Source organism: Arachis hypogaea, chromosome 3 (assembly GCF_003086295.3).
Source record: "Arachis hypogaea cultivar Tifrunner chromosome 3, arahy.Tifrunner.gnm2.J5K5, whole genome shotgun sequence".
NCBI lineage: Eukaryota > Viridiplantae > Streptophyta > Magnoliopsida > Fabales > Fabaceae > Arachis > Arachis hypogaea.
In genome coordinates, this window is record NC_092038.1 from 46,886,227 (window position 1) to 46,902,115 (window position 15,889).

At 36.9% G+C, this 15,889-nt stretch overlaps 1 non-coding gene across 1 annotated transcript; it reads left to right on the forward strand.

Moving 5' to 3' along the window:
• The first annotated feature begins 11,084 nt into the window (after positions 1-11,084).
• LOC112793220 (small nucleolar RNA R71) lies at positions 11,085-11,188 on the forward strand. Its single transcript, XR_003197923.1, has one exon. It is a non-coding gene; the product is annotated as a small nucleolar RNA R71 (small nucleolar RNA).
• Positions 11,189-15,889: the final 4,701 nt, after the last annotated feature.

Here is a 15,889-nt window from a genome sequence, read left to right on the forward strand (position 1 = left end):
ACCTAAAATAAACAATATTGCACAAAACTCAAAATAGCATCCATAGTGGCTAAAATATAATTAATTCTTAATTAAACTCAGCAATTTAAGTGTAAATTTACTTGGAAAAGATAGACAAGATGCTCACGCTTCAATAAACAAGTTATGCAAAATTCTAATTTTAGAATATTATTTTCAATTTTGTCTCCATATTATGTAGAATAGCAAATGCAGAAAAGAAAGAAGAAAAAGAGTGACGCCTTGATATATCGTAGTTCAGCCACGAAGCGCAATGTGACCTACATCCAGTCTCCACCACAATAATGGTAGAATTTTCACTATAATCAAGATATATTACAATAACCAATTCCAAGAGGCTCACACTCTTGTAAATCACCTAAGCTATCTCAAGTTTATTAAATCACTTAGGTGCTAATCCAACCTAGTTAACGATAACCAAGTGCACTCTAATCTAGCACACTTTCGAAATGAAAACTCTCAATCAAAGATTAAACGGATTTTATATGTACTACTCTTTTTGCCTTTTGTATCTCTCAAAGCTTGATTATAGACAAAGGAGAAGTAAGAACACACTAAAAAATAAGAAAAATAAAGATTATTTTGTGTGATATATAATATGCACGAAAATAATTGCCATCTTTCTTGATGATTCATCAATGTATAAAGTTTCATATCTCTTCTTTAATGTAGGAATAACTTTTCTTTTACATAATCAAGAGAGATATCAAAAACTAAAAGAATAAATTAATAAGATCATAATATCATAAGATGCATAAACCAAATAAGTTTAGTTTAATCTTTACTTTATCCCTTTTGTGTCATCAAAGTGGGAAACAAAGAAAGGTTCAAACCTCAGTAGCAGCGGAAAGGCTATAGAAGGCTAAAGGCATTTATACTAATGCGAGATTAAAATTGAAAAGATTTTGAAATTGATTTGAAAAAGAATTTTAGAAAAGATTTAAAAAAAAAAGGATGATTAATGTAGAAAATACTTTGACTAAAAATAATTTTAATTTAGTAAGAAACGTTTCTCAAAATAAATGCAAAGATTACATAAAAATTAAAAAAGATATAAAGGTAGCATCTAAAAAAATGAACTCGTTCATCATCTGCCCAGAAAAACTTGTCTCGACTTGAGAGACAAAAATGCAAAAAATTTTGCCAGTTCAACAAAAAAAAAAAAGACCAGCAGCATCTTGTAGAATTTGGTTGCATCCATTTTTGGAATTGCACCTATTTCAGAGCCATTTTCAACCGCTGTGTCATCTGAAATAACATCCACTTTTTCAATGACTATGATCTTTCCTTTACCGTTATCTCTAAAAATCACAAATCCACCAACATATTCACTTAGCTTAATGAAGAATATAGACTTTCCGATCAAGTGCCTTGAATATCCACTATCAAGATACCACATCTCCTTGATCCTTTTTGGATGTAAGGCAAACCTATAATACTTTCAACAAATTTTAAGTATCCAAACTAACTTGGATCCTTTGATGTTAATTCTTTTTGATTGTCCAAGAGTATTATAATTACAAATAATATTATAAACATGATTACCAACTTTCTTCTTGTAAATAAAGTATTGAGGAAGAGATCTATGACATTTAAACAAGTGTTGCTTCTTGCTGAAATTTTAGAATTGAGAGGAGGACTCCTGTATTTGGTATAAATACCCTTTTGATTGTTTTGAAAAACTAGTTCGATCCTTTTGGTTTTGGATGAGATAGCTTCAAAATCATTTTTTAAATCTGGTTTTATTTCTTCAACAAAACCAAGACCATATTTTATGAAAAGAAGCCTTTGATTAGCATGAATTTTGTCTAAGTTTTTTGAACCGTGAACAAACTTTGCTAAATCAATGTTTAAGTTCTTAATTATCTTGTGCAATTCTTCATTTTCTACAGGAATGTCACTTGTAGTAGTGGCCGAATTCCTCATTTCTAAATCTTCTATTTTAGTTTTTAAAAACTCATTTTCTTCTTTCAAAACACTAGAGGATTCAGCTTTGCTTAATTATTTCTTGAGTTTGGCATTCTCCAATTTCAAGACTTTATTTTTCCTTTTATATTTACTATCTTTTTTAAAAATCTTTGCAGAATTTTTAATTAAATCTTCAATAATAAAATATTATTGATCAGTTGGAAGTTTAGTATAATTTACCTCATCATAATTGTTTGATCAGCCATGAGACAAATTTGGGCTTCATGGTCAGAATCTTCTTTCTCAATGTCATTTTCGAAATCCTCCTATAAAGCCATTAGTGTAAAATCTGTAAAATTAATAAATAATTAGCTAATAAATTAATTATTAATTTAAAAAATTAGAAAATTTAATTTTATAGTTTAATGAGGTAGAGCTAATTAATATAAGAATTTTAACACTAATTTTAAAGATTTTGGTCCAAAATTGAGGCGAACGGGCCAAACCAGACGAATTGGGCCCACATTGGGCCCAAGGCCCAACATAACTCACATACTTATATGAGCTTTAGCTCATTCTCTCTTTTCTCTTCAGCAAACACGCTGAAACACTCATGCATGGGGAAGAACACTTCCAAGAAACACAAGCCCTCACTCAAATTTCATTTTACCATAACTTTTGATCTGGAGTTCCGATTGACAAGCTGTCAGCGGTCACGTATTCGTGTTAAAATTCTCTACTAAACCCATATATCAATTTGGTAAGTGAATCACATTTTCTTACCCAGTTCTTCCCTTTTCAGTTTGGATTTTTGGTTTTGGTAATTGAGAGATTTTGTGATTTTGATGGTTTAGGGCTACTCTAGTGGTAGATAATCATCGGATTTTGTCCATTTGACTTGTAAGTAATGGTAAGGAAACCCTAACCCTTGTAAATAGGTGATTTAGTGAGCTCAGTGTTGATTATTGTGATATTGCATGAATTAAATTGTGTATCTTGTTGAATTGGAGTTAAATTAGTGAATATTGGAAGCTTGGAATTGAATCCTGAGAGCTGAAAATTTAATTGGTGAGGAGTTGGAGCTTTAGAGTTTGAGGAACGGTGGATAATTGGGATGTTTCAAGAATTAGGGAGGAATTGTCCAAGGTATGATTTTGGTTTCTCGTAACTAAAATATAATATCTTGTGAAAACTTAGGCTAGTTGACCGTAGGTTAGGTTGAACCAGGATGACTTGTTGATGTCAGGGCATCTTGGCCAGTTTCACTGACATTTTCTTTATTATTTTAGGATAGTTTCATGCATTTTCTTAGTAAATAAGCAAGTTTTGGATAAAAATACACTTACATCTTGATTCAAGCAAACATTGTGAACTTTACATGATTTCATGAGAATTATGCAGGAATTGAATGATAAAATGGATAATGAATGATCTCATGACTTGGAACAGAGCTTTGATCCACTTTATTTGCTTGATTTCAGGACAAAGGAAGCAAGGAAGATCCACGTTAATCTAATTAACGTGACCATTAACGTGGAATGGGAATAAGCTTGCAGCGTTAATGGAAAAAGTGATCGCCAATAACGCCTTCGAAGCCATCATAGCCATATTAGTTGCCACGTTAATTACATTAACGTGGTAGCTAATGTAGAGGAAAAGGGGAGCTCCAACGTTAGTGGTAAAAGTGAATACCACTAACGTTCCAAAAGGGCACACTTAGCCACGTTAAGAGTCACGTTAATCCAATTAACGTGAACTCCAACGTGGGAGGAGAAAGCAATCGCCAACGTTAGTGACACTCACCTTTGTCACTAACGTTGGACTAAGCCAATATTGCCCACATTAGTGGTCACGTTAAGACCACTAACGTGAAGGGTAACGTGGAGCAAGGAATGATAGGCCAACGTTAGTGACACCTACCTTTGTCACTAACGTTGGAGATGGCAATCACCACCATGTTAGTGGTCACATTAATGCAATTAACGTGAGGCACTAACGTGGGAAGAATGGGCGTTTGAAGCGTTAGTGACAAAGGTAAGTGTCACTAACGCTCTCGAAGCTAGGGCATGCCCACGTTAAGGGCCACGTTAGTTACACTAACGTGGATCACTAACGTGGGAAAAAGAAGCAAAGAGCAACGTTATTGGTAAAGGTGAATGCCAATAACCTTTGTGAAGGACTAAGAGTCAACGTTATTGGTAAAGGTGAATGCCAATAACGTTTGCGAAGGACTAAGAGGCAACGTTAGTGGTCACGTTAGTTCCACTAACGTTGAAGGTAACGTGGATAAATTTGGTTTGGAGCGTTAGTGAAAAAGGTTATCGTCACTAACGTTCTCGAACCCACATTTTCACTTAACGTTAATACCACTAACTTCCTAACTAACGTCCACCCATGCCTGACTCACACTTTTTCTGCAAGCAAAGCTGAGCTCACTGAAGGTTGTAACTGCTTCAACTCAAGATCAAAGTCCCATATCCAAGACTTGAAGAGCTGACTAGAAGATCAAGAAGAGTAGTATATATAGGAGTAGTTTTGAACTAGAAAGAAGCTTGGCATTTTGGAGAACTACACTCTGTATATTTACTTTTTGGTGGACGAAATTGTGATCATCAAAGTTGGACTCTTTGTACTTGTATGAAATTTATTATAATGGCTCTTTGCTATGTGTGGACACAACTCCGTTCAACTAACCAGCAAGTGTACTGGGTCGTCCAAGTAATAAACCTTACATGAGTAAGGGTCGATCCCACAGAGATTGTTGGTATGAAGCAAGCTATGGTCATCTTGTAAATCTCAGTTAGGCGGATTATAATTGATTATGGATTTTCGAATAATAATAAATAATAAGCAGGAAATAAAGATAAATAACATAGGATAGAAATACTTATTTAAATTAATGGTGAGAATTTCAGATAAGCGTATGGAGATACTGTGCCCTTTCTTTTTCTACTTTCCTACTTCTTCCTTCAATCCTTCTTACTCCTTTCCATGGCAAGCTGTATGTAGGGCATCACCGTTGTTAATGGCTACATCCCATCCTCTCAGTGAAAAAGGTCCAAATGCTCTGTCACAGCACGGCTAATCATCTGTCGGTTCTCAATCAGGTTGGAATAGAATCCCTTGATTCTTTTGCGTCTGTCACTAACGCCCAGCCTTCAGGAGTTTGAAGCTCATCACAGTCATTCAATCCCAGAATTCTACTCGGAATACCACAGACAAGGTTTAGACTTTCCGGATTCTCATGAATGCCGCCATCAATCTAGCTTATACCACGAAGATTTTGTTTAAGGAATCCAAGAGATATGCGCACGGCCTAAGGTAGAACGGAAGTGGTTGTCAGTCACGCGCGTTCATAGGTGAGAATGATGATGAGTGTCATGGATCACCACATTCATCAAGTTGAAGTGCAACGAATATCTTAGAATAGGAATAAAGAGAATTGAATAGAAACAATAGTAATTGTATTAAAACTTAAGGTGCAGCAGAGCTCCACACCCTTCATCTATGGTGTGTAGAAACTCCACCATTGAAAATACATAAGTGAAAGGTTCAGGCATGGCCGAATGGCCAGCCCCCAAAACGTGATCAATAGCCTCCTAAGATGAAGAATAAAATATAACTGAGACCAAAGATGCCTAATACAATAGTAAATTATCCTATTTATACTAGACTAGCTACTAGGGTTTACATGAGTAAGTAATTGATGCATAAATCCACTTCTGGGGCCCACTTGGTGTGTGTTTGGGCTGAGCTTGATCTATCCACGAGCTGAGGCTTCTTTTGGAGTTGAACGCCAAGTTGTAATGTGTTTTGGGCGTTCAACTCCGGGTCGTGAAGTGTTTTTGGCGTTTTACTCCAGACAGCAACATGGAACTGGCGTTGAGCGCCAGTTTATGTCATCAATTCCCAAATAAAGTATGGACTATTATATATTGCTGAAAAGCTCTGAATGTCTACTTTCCGACGCTGTTGAGAGCGCGCCATTTGGATTTAAGTAGCTCCAGAAAATCTATTTCGAATGCAGGGAGGTCAAATTCCAACAGCATCAGCAGTCCTTTGTCAGCCTCCTATCAGAATTTTGCTCAAGTCCCTCAATTTCAGCCAGAAATTACCTAAAATCACAGAAAAACACACAAACTCGTAGTAAAGTCCAGAAATGTGAATTTAACATAAAAACTAATGAAAACATCCCTAAAAGTAGCTTGAACTTACTAAAAACTACCTAAAAACAATGCCAAAAAGCGTATAAATTATCCGCTCATCACAACACCAAACTTAAATTGTTGCTTGTCCCCAAGCAACTGAAAATCAAATAGGATAAAAAGAAGAGAATATACTATAAATTCCAAAATATCAATGAATATTAATTCTAATTAGATGAGCGGGACTTGTAGCTTTTTGCTTCTGAACAGTTTTGGCATCTCACTTTTTCTTTTGAAGTTTAGAATGATTGGCTTCTCTAGGAATTTAGAATTTCGGATAGTGTTATTGACTTTCCTAGTTAAGTATGTTGATTATTGAACACAGCTACTTATGAGTCTTGGCCGTGGCCCTAAGCACTTTGTTTTCCAGTATTACCACCGGATACATAAATGCCACAGATACATGACTGGGTGAACCTTTTCAGATTGTGACTCAGCTTTGCTAGAGTCCTCAGTTAGAGGTGTCCAGAGCTCTTAAGCACACTCTTTTTGCTTTGGATCACGACTTTAACTACTCAGTCTCAAGCTTTTCACTTGGACCTTCATGACACAAGCACATGGTTAGGAACAGCTTGATTTAGCCGCTTAGGCCTGGATTTTACTTCCTTGGGCCCTCCTATCCATTGATGCTCAAAGCCTTGGATCCTTTTTACCCTTGCCTTTTGGTTTTAAGGGCTATTGGCTTTTTCTGCTTGCTTTTTCTTTTTCTTTTTTTTCGCAAGCTTTTCTTTTTTCACTGCTTTTTCTTGCTTCAAGAATCAATTTTTGATTTTTCAGATTATCAATAACATTTCTCTTTGTTCATCATTCTTTCAAGAGCCAACAATTTTAACATTCATAAACAACAAGATCAAAAATATGCACTGTTCAAGCATTCATTCAGAAAACAAAAAGTATTGTCACCACATCAATATAATTAAACTAAATTCAAAGATAAATTCGAAATTCATGTACTTCTTGTTCTTTTGAATTAAAACATTTTTCATTTAAGAGAGGTGAAGGATTCATGGAATTATTCATAACTTTAAGACATAGTTACTAACTACTAATGATCATGAAGTAGAGACACAAAACATAGGTAAACATATAAAAACCGAAAAGCAGAAAAAATAAGAACAAGGAATGAATCCACCTTAGTGGCGTCTTCTTCTTGAAGGACCAACAATGTCCTTAAGCTCTTCTATGTCCCTTCCTTGCCTTTGTTGCTCCTCCCTCATTGCTCTTTGATCTTCTCTTATTTCATGGAGAATGATGGAGTGCTCATGATGTTCCACCCTTAATTGTTCCACATTGTAGCTCAAATCTTCTAGGGAAGTGTTGAGTTGTTCCCAACAGTTGTTGGGAGAAAAGTGCATCCCTTGAGGCATCTCAGGGATTTCTTGATGATGAGCTTCCTCATGCATCTCTTGAAATCCGTGGAGGGTCTCTCTTGCTTGCTCCATCCTCTTCTTGGTGATGGGCTTATCCTCTTCAATGAGGATGTCTCCTTCTATGATAACTCCAGCTGAGTAACATAGATGGCAAATAAGATGAGGAAAGGTTAGCCTTGCCATGGTGGAGGGCTTATCAGCTATTTTGTAGATTTCATGGGCGATGACTTCATGAACGTCTACTTCCTCTCCAATCATGATGCTATGAATCATGATGGCCCGATCCACAGTAACTTCAGATCAGTTGCTAGTGGGAATAATGGAGCGTTGAATGAACTCTAACCACCCTCTAGCCACAGGCTTGAGGTCCAGTCTTCTTAGGTGAACCGGCTTGCCTTTGGAGTCTCTTTTCCATTGAGCTCCTTCCACACATATGTCCATAAGGACTTGGTCCAACCTTTGATTAAAGTTGACCCTTCTAGTGTAGGGGCGTTCATCTCCTTGCATCATGGGCAAGTGGAATGCCAACTTCACATTTTCCGGACTAAAATCTAAGTATTTCCCCCGAACGATTGTGAGATAATTCTTTGGACTCGGATTCACACTTTGATCATGGTTCCTAGTGATCCATGCATTGGCATAGAACTCTTGAACCATTAAGATTCTGACTTGTTGCATAGGGTTGGTTAGGACTTCCCAACCTCTTCTTCGAATGTCATGTCGGATCTCTGGATACTCATTTTTTTTTAGTTTAAAAGGGACCTCAGGGATCACCTTCTTCTTTGCCACAACATCATAGAAGTGGTCTTGATGGCTTTTGGAGATGAATCTTTTCATCTCCCATGACTCGGAGGTGGAAGCTTTTGTCTTCCCTTTTCCTTTTCTAGAGGATTCTCTGGCCTTAGATGCCATTGATGGTAATGGAAAAACAAAAAGATTATGCTTTGACCACACCAAACTTAAAATATTGCTCGCCCTCGAGCAAGAGAAGAAAGAAGAGAAGAAGAAGAAAAAGAAAATATGGAGGAGAGTGAGGGAAGGTGTTTCGGCCAAGGTGTAGAAGAGGGGGTTTGTGTTGTGTGAAAATGAAGTAGAATGGAAGGGTATATATAGGGAGGGGAGTGGGTGTAGTGTCGGTCATATAGGGTGGGTTTGGGTGGGAAAGATTTTTGAATTTTGAAGGTAGGTGGGGTTTATGGGGAAGAGTGGATGGATGTGAGTGGTGAAGAGGGTAATTGGGAAGAGAGATTGAAGTTGTTGGGAAGTGTGTTTATGGGGAAGAGAGAATGAATAGTGAGAAGAGGGGAGAATATGTTAGGTGGGGATCTTGTGGGGTCCACAGATCCTGAGATGATCCTGTGGGGTCCACAGATCCTGAGGTGTCAAGGATTTACATTCCTGCACCAATTAGGCATGTAAAATGCCTTTGCACACCATTCTGGCGTTTAAACACCGAAGTGATGCACACTCTGGGCATTCAACGCCCATGTGTAGTATGTTTCTGGCGTTGAACGCCAGTTCCATGCTTGTTACTGGCGTTCAGCGCCAGCTTTCCTCAAGGCACATTCCTGGCGTTCAAACGCCAGGATGTTGCTTGTTTCTGGCGTTCAGCGCTAGAAACATGCTCTGTTCTGGCGTTGAACACCAGCCAGATGCACCTTACTGGCGTTTACGCCAGTAAGTCCTTCCTCCAGGGTGTGATTTTTCTTCTGCTGTTTTTGATTCTGTTTTTAATTTTAATAATTTTTTCGTGACTCCACATGATCATGAATCTAATAAAACACAAAATAATAATAAAATAAAATTAAAATTAGATAAATAAAAATTAGGTTACCTCCCAACAAGCACTCTTTTAATGTCACTAGCTTGACAGTGGCCTCTCATGGAGTCACAAAGGTGATCAGGTCAATGTTGTATAATCCCAACACCAAACTTAGAGTTTGGTTGTGGGGATTCAACACCAAACTTAGAGTTTGATTGTGGCCTCCCAACACCAAACTTAGAGTTTGACTGTGGGGGCTCTTCTTAACTCTGTATTGAGAGAAGCTTTTCATGCTTCCTCTCCATGGTTGCAGAGGAAGGTCCTTGAGCTTTAAACACAAGGTAGTCCCCATTCAATTGAAAGACTAATTCTCCTCTGTTAACATCAATCACAGCTTCTGCTGTGGCTAGGAAGGGTCTTCCAAGGATGATGCATTCATCTTCTTCCTTCCAAGTGTCTAAGAATATGAAATCAGCAGGGATGTAAAGGCCTTCAACCTTTACTAACACGTCCTCTACTAATCCATAAGGTTGTCTTACTGACTTGTCTGCTAATTGTAATGAGAATAAGGCAGGCTGTACCTCAATGATCCCTAGTTTCTCCATTATAGAGAGTGGCATAAGATTTATGCCTGACCCCAGGTCACACAGAGCCTTGTTAAAGGTCATGGTGCCTATAGTACAGGGTTTTAAGAATTTACCAGGATCTTGTTTCTTTTGAGGTAAAGTTTTCTGAATCCATGTATCTAGTTCACTAATGAGCAAGGGAGGTTCACCTTCCCAAGTCTCATTACCAAACAACTTGGCATTAAGCTTCATGATAGCTCCTAGATATTGAGCAACTTGCTCTCCAATCACATCTTCATCCTCTTCTGAGGAAGAATAGTCTTCAGAGCTCATGAATGGCAGAAGGAGATGTAGTGGAATCTCTATGTTCTCTATATGAGCCTCAGATTACTTTAGGTCCTCAATGGGGAACTCCTTCTTGTTTGAGAAACGTCCCAGGAGGTCTATCTCACTAGGATTTTCGTCCTCCTCCTCCCTTGTGCATTCGGCCATATTGATTACATCAATGGCCTTGCACTCTTCTTTTGGATTCTCTTCTGTATTACTTGGGAGAATACTAGGAGGAGTTTCAATGATTTTCTTACTCAGCTGGCCTACTTGTGCCTCCAGATTCCTAATGGAGGATCTTGTTTCACTCATGAAACTTAAAGTGGCTTTTGATAGATCAGAGACTAAGTTTGCTAAATTAAAGGGGCTCTGTTCAGAATTTTCTGTCTGTTGCTGAGAAGATGATGGAAAAGGCTTGTTATTACTGAGCCTATTTCTTCCACCATTATTAAAGCCTTATTGAGGCTTTTGTTGATCCTTCCATGAGAAATTTGGATGATTTCTCCATGATGAGTTATAAGTGTTTCCATAAGGTTCACCCATGTAATTAACTTCTGCCATTGCAGGGTTTTCAGGATCATAAGCTTCTTCAGAAGCTGCCTCTTTAGTACTGTTGGATGCATTTTGCCATCCATTTAGACTTTGAGAGATCATGTTGACTTGCTGAGTCAACACTTTGTTCTGAGCCAATATGGCATTCAAAGCATCAATTTCAAGAACTCCCTTCCTCTGAGGCGTCCCATTATTCACGGAACTCCTCTCAGAAGTGTACATGAATTGGTTATTTGCAACCATGTTAATAAGTTCTTGAGCTTCTGCAGGTGTTTTCTTTAGGTGAATGGATCCACCTGCAGAATGGTCCAATGACATTTTCGAAAATTCAGATAGACCATAATAGAATATATCTAATATGGTCCATTCTGAAAACATGCCAGATGGACACCTTTTGGTCAGCTGCTTGTATCTTTCCCAAGCTTCATAGAGGGATTCACCATCTTTTTGATTGAAGGTCTGAACATCCACTCTAAGCTTGCTCAGCTTTTGAGGAGGAAAGAATTTATCTAAGAAGGCCGTGACCAGCTTATCCCAGGATTCCAGGCTATCTTTAGGTTGTGAGTCCAACCATGTTCTAGCTTTGTCTCTTACAGCAAAAGGGAAAAGCGTGAGCCTGTAGACTTCAGGATCTACTCCATTCGTCTTAACAGTCTCACAAATCTGTAAGAACTCAGTTAAAAACTGGTAAGGATCTTCAGATGGAAGTCCATAAAACTTGCAGTTCTGTTGCATTAAAGCAACTAATTGAGGTTTAAGCTCAAAATTGTTGGCTCCAATGGCAGGAATGGAGATGCTTCTTCCATCAAATTTGGACGTTGGTTTTGTGAAATTACCAAGCATTCTCCTTGCATTATTGTTGTTGGGTTTGGCTGCCATTTCCTTCTCTTGTTCGAAAATTTCAGAAAGGTTGCCTCTGGATTGTTGTAATTTAGCTTCTCTTAGTTTCCTCTTCAGAGTCCTTTCAGGTTCTGGATCAGCTTCAACAAGAGTGCCTTTTTCCTTGTTCCTGCTCATATAGGGAAAAAGAGAACAAGAAAAGAAAGAGGAATTCTCTATGTCACAGTAAAGAGGATCCTTATTGTTAGTAGAAGAAGAAAGGGAAGAAGAGTGAAGAAGAATGGGTAAGAATAGAGGTGGTGATCTGAGATGAAGAGAGATGAAGAGAGGTGTTAGTGAATAATTAAATAAATAGAAGGAGAATAGGGATAGAATTTCGAAAATAATTTTGAAAAAGTGGTTAGTGATTTTCAAAAATTAAAGATAAGATATGATTAAAATTAAAATTTAAAAGAAATTTTGAAAAAGAGAGAGGTATTTTCGAAAATTAGAGAGGGATAGGTAGTTAGTTGGTTTTGAAAAAGATAGAAACAAACAAAAAGTCAAATAGTTAGTTTGAAAAAGATATTAAAATTAAATTTGAAAAGATAAGAAGATAAGAAGTTAGATAAGATATACGGATAAGATCTTTAAGAAAAAGATATTTTGAAAAAGATTTAATTAATTTTTTTTAAAATTAAAATTAATTACTTAACTACCAAGAAACTAAAAGATAGGATTCTAGAATTTAAAGATTGAACCTTTCTTAACAAGAAAGTAACAACCTCAAATTTTTGAATCAATCACATTAATTGTTAGTGTAATTTCTAAAATTTGATATAAAGATAAGAAAAAGATTTTGAAAAGATTTTGAAAAGATTTTGAAAAAGATTTTTAAAATTTTCGAAAAAAAGAAAAAGAAAAAATGGAAAAGGTATGATTTTTGAAAAAGATTTTTGAAAAGATAAGATTTTTTTTTTAATTTGAAAATTTGACTTGGCTTGTAAGAAACAACTAATTTTGAAAATTTTTGACTAAGTCAACTCAAATTTTTGAAAATTTTGAGAGAAATAAGGAAAAGATATTTTTTTATTTTTTTTTGAATTTTTAATTATGAGGGAGAAAAACACAAAAATACTCAATGCATGAGACTTTCAGATCAAAACAATGAATGCATGCAAGGATGCTATGAATGTCAAGATGAACACCAAGAACACTTTGAAGATCATGATGAACATCAAGAACATATTTTTTGAAAAATTTTTGATGCAAAGAAAACATGCAAGACACCAAACTTAGAAATCTTTAATGCATGGACTCTAACAAACAAAAAATGCATATGAAAAACAACAAACAACACAAAACAAGAAAACATCAAAATCAAACAAGAAGACTTACCAAGAACAACTTGAAGATCATGAAGAACACTATGAATGCATGGAATTTTTGAAAAAAAATAATGCATAAATTTTAAAAACATGCAATTGACACCAAACTTAAAAATTGACTCAAGACTCAAACAAGAACACAAAATATTTTTGGTTTTTATGATTTTATGATTTTTTTGTATTTTTATTAATTTTTTTCGAAAATATTCTTTAGAAAAACGAAAATAAAGAAAAATTTTTGAAAACTTTTTGAAAAGAAAATTACCTAATCTGAGCAACAAGATGAACCGTCAGTTGTCCATACTCGAACAATCCCCGGCAACGGCGCCAAAAACTTGGTGGACGAAATTGTGATCATCAAAGTTGGACTCTTTGTACTTGTATGAAATTTATTATAATGGCTCTTTGCTATGTGTGGACACAACTCCGTTCAACTAACCAGCAAGTGTACTGGGTCGTCCAAGTAATAAACCTTACGTGAGTAAGGGTCGATCCCACAGAGATTGTTGGTATGAAGCAAGCTATGGTCATCTTGTAAATCTCAGTTAGGCAGATTATAATTGATTATGGATTTTCGAATAATAATAAATAATAAGCAGGAAATAAAGATAAATAACATAGGATAGAAATACTTATGTAAATTAATGGTGAGAATTTCAGATAAGCGTATGGAGATACTGTGCCCTTTCTTTTTCTACTTTCCTACTTCTTCCTTCAATCCTTCTTACTCCTTTCCATGGCAAGATGTATGTAGGGCATCACCGTGGACAATGGCTACATCCCATCCTCTCAGTGAAAAAGGTCCAAATGCTCTGTCACAGCACGGCTAATCATCTGTCGGTTCTCAATCAGGTTGGAATAGAATCCCTTGATTCTTTTGCGTCTGTCACTAACGCCCAGCCTTCAGGAGTTTAAAGCTCATCACAGTCATTCAATCCCAGAATCCTACTCGGAATACCACAGACAAGGTTTAGACTTTCTGGATTCTCATGAATGCCGCCATCAATCTAGCTTATACCACAAAGATTCTGTTTAAGGAATCCAAGAGATATGCGCCCGGCCTAAGGTAGAAGGGAAGTGGTTGTCAGTCACGCGCGTTCATAGGTGTGAATGATAATGAGTGTCACGGATCACGACATTCATCAAGTTGAAGTGCAACGAATATCTTAGAATAGGAATAAAGAGAATTGAATAGAAACAGTAGTAATTGTATTAAAACTTGAGGTACAGCAAAGCTCCACACCCTTCATCTATGGTGTGTAGAAACTCCACCGTTGAAAATACATAAGTGAAAGGTTCAGGCATGGCTGATTGGCCAGCCCCCAAAACGTGATCAATAGCCTCCTAAGATGAAGAATAAAATAAAACTGAGACCAAAGATGCCTAATAAAATAGTAAATTATCCTATTTATACTAGACTAGCTACTAGGGTTTACATGAGTAAGTAATTGATACATAAATCCACTTCTGGGGCCCACTTGGTGTGTGTTTGGGCTGAGCTTAATCTATCCACGAACTGAGGCTTCTTTTGGAGTTGAACGCCAAGTTGTAACGTGTTTTGGGCCACTCCGGGTCGTGACGTGTTTCTGGCGTTTTACACCAGACAGCAACATGGAACTGGCGTTGAGCGCCAGTTTATGTCGTCAATTCCCGAATAAAGTATGGACTATTATGTATTGCTGAAAAGCTCTGGATGTCTACTTTCCAACGTCGTTGAGAGCGCGCCATTTGGAGTTCTGTAGCTCCAGAAAATTCATTTCGAATGCAGGGAGGTCAGATTCCAACAGCATCAGCAGTCCTTTGTCAGCCTCCTATCAGAATTTTGCTCAAGTCCCTCAATTTCATCCAGAAATTACCTGAAATCACAGAAAAACACACAAACTCGTAGTAATGTCCAGAAATGTGAATTTAACATAAAAACTAATGAAAACATCCCTAAAAGTAGCTTGAACTTACTAAAAACTACCTAAAAATAATGCCTAAAAGCGTATAAATTATCCGCTCATCATCCATTCTGAAAACATGTCAGATGGACACCTTTTGGTCAGCTGCTTGTATCATTCCCAAGCTTTATAGAGGGATTCACCATCTTTTTGCTTGAAGGTCTGAACATCCACTCTAAGCTTGCTCAGCTTTTGAGGAGGAAAGAATTTATCCAAGAAGGCCGTGACCAGCTTATCCCAGGAGTCCAGGCTATCTTTAGGTTGTGAGTCCAACCATGTTCTAGCTCTGTCTCTTACAGCAAAAGGGAAAAGCATGAGCCTGTAGACTTCAGGATCTACTCCATTTGTCTTAACAGTCTCACAAACCTGCAAGAACTCAGTTAAAAACTGGTAAGGATCTTCAAATGGAAGTCCATAAAACTTGCAGTTATGTTGCATTAAAGCAACTAGTTGAGGCTTAAGCTCAAAATTGTTGGCTCCAATGGCAGGAATGGAGATGCTTCGTCCATCAAATTTGGACGTTGGTTTTGTGAAGTCACCAAGCATTCTCCTTGCATTATTGTTGTTGGGTTCGGCTGCCATCTCCTTCTCTTGTTTGAAAATTTCAGAAAGGTTGCCTCTGGATTGTTGTAATTTAGCTTCTCTTAGTTTCCTCTTCAGAGTCCTTTCAGGTTCTGGATCGGTTTCAACAAGAGTGTCTTTTTCCTTGTTCATGCTCATATAGGGAAGAAGAGAACAAGAAAAGAAAGAGGAATCCTCTGTGTCACAGTAAAGAGGATCCTTATTGTTAGTAGAAGAAGAAAGGGAAGAAGAGTGAAGAAGAATGGGTAAGAATAGAGGTGGTGATCTGAGATGAAGAGAGATGAAGAGAGGTGTTAGTGAATAATTAAATAAATAGAAGGAGAAGAAGGATAGAATTTCGAAAATAATTTTGAAAAAGTGGTTAGTGATTTTCGAAAATTAAAGATAAGATATGATTAAAATTAAAATTTAAAAGAAATTTTGAAAAATAGAGAGGTATTTTCGAAAAT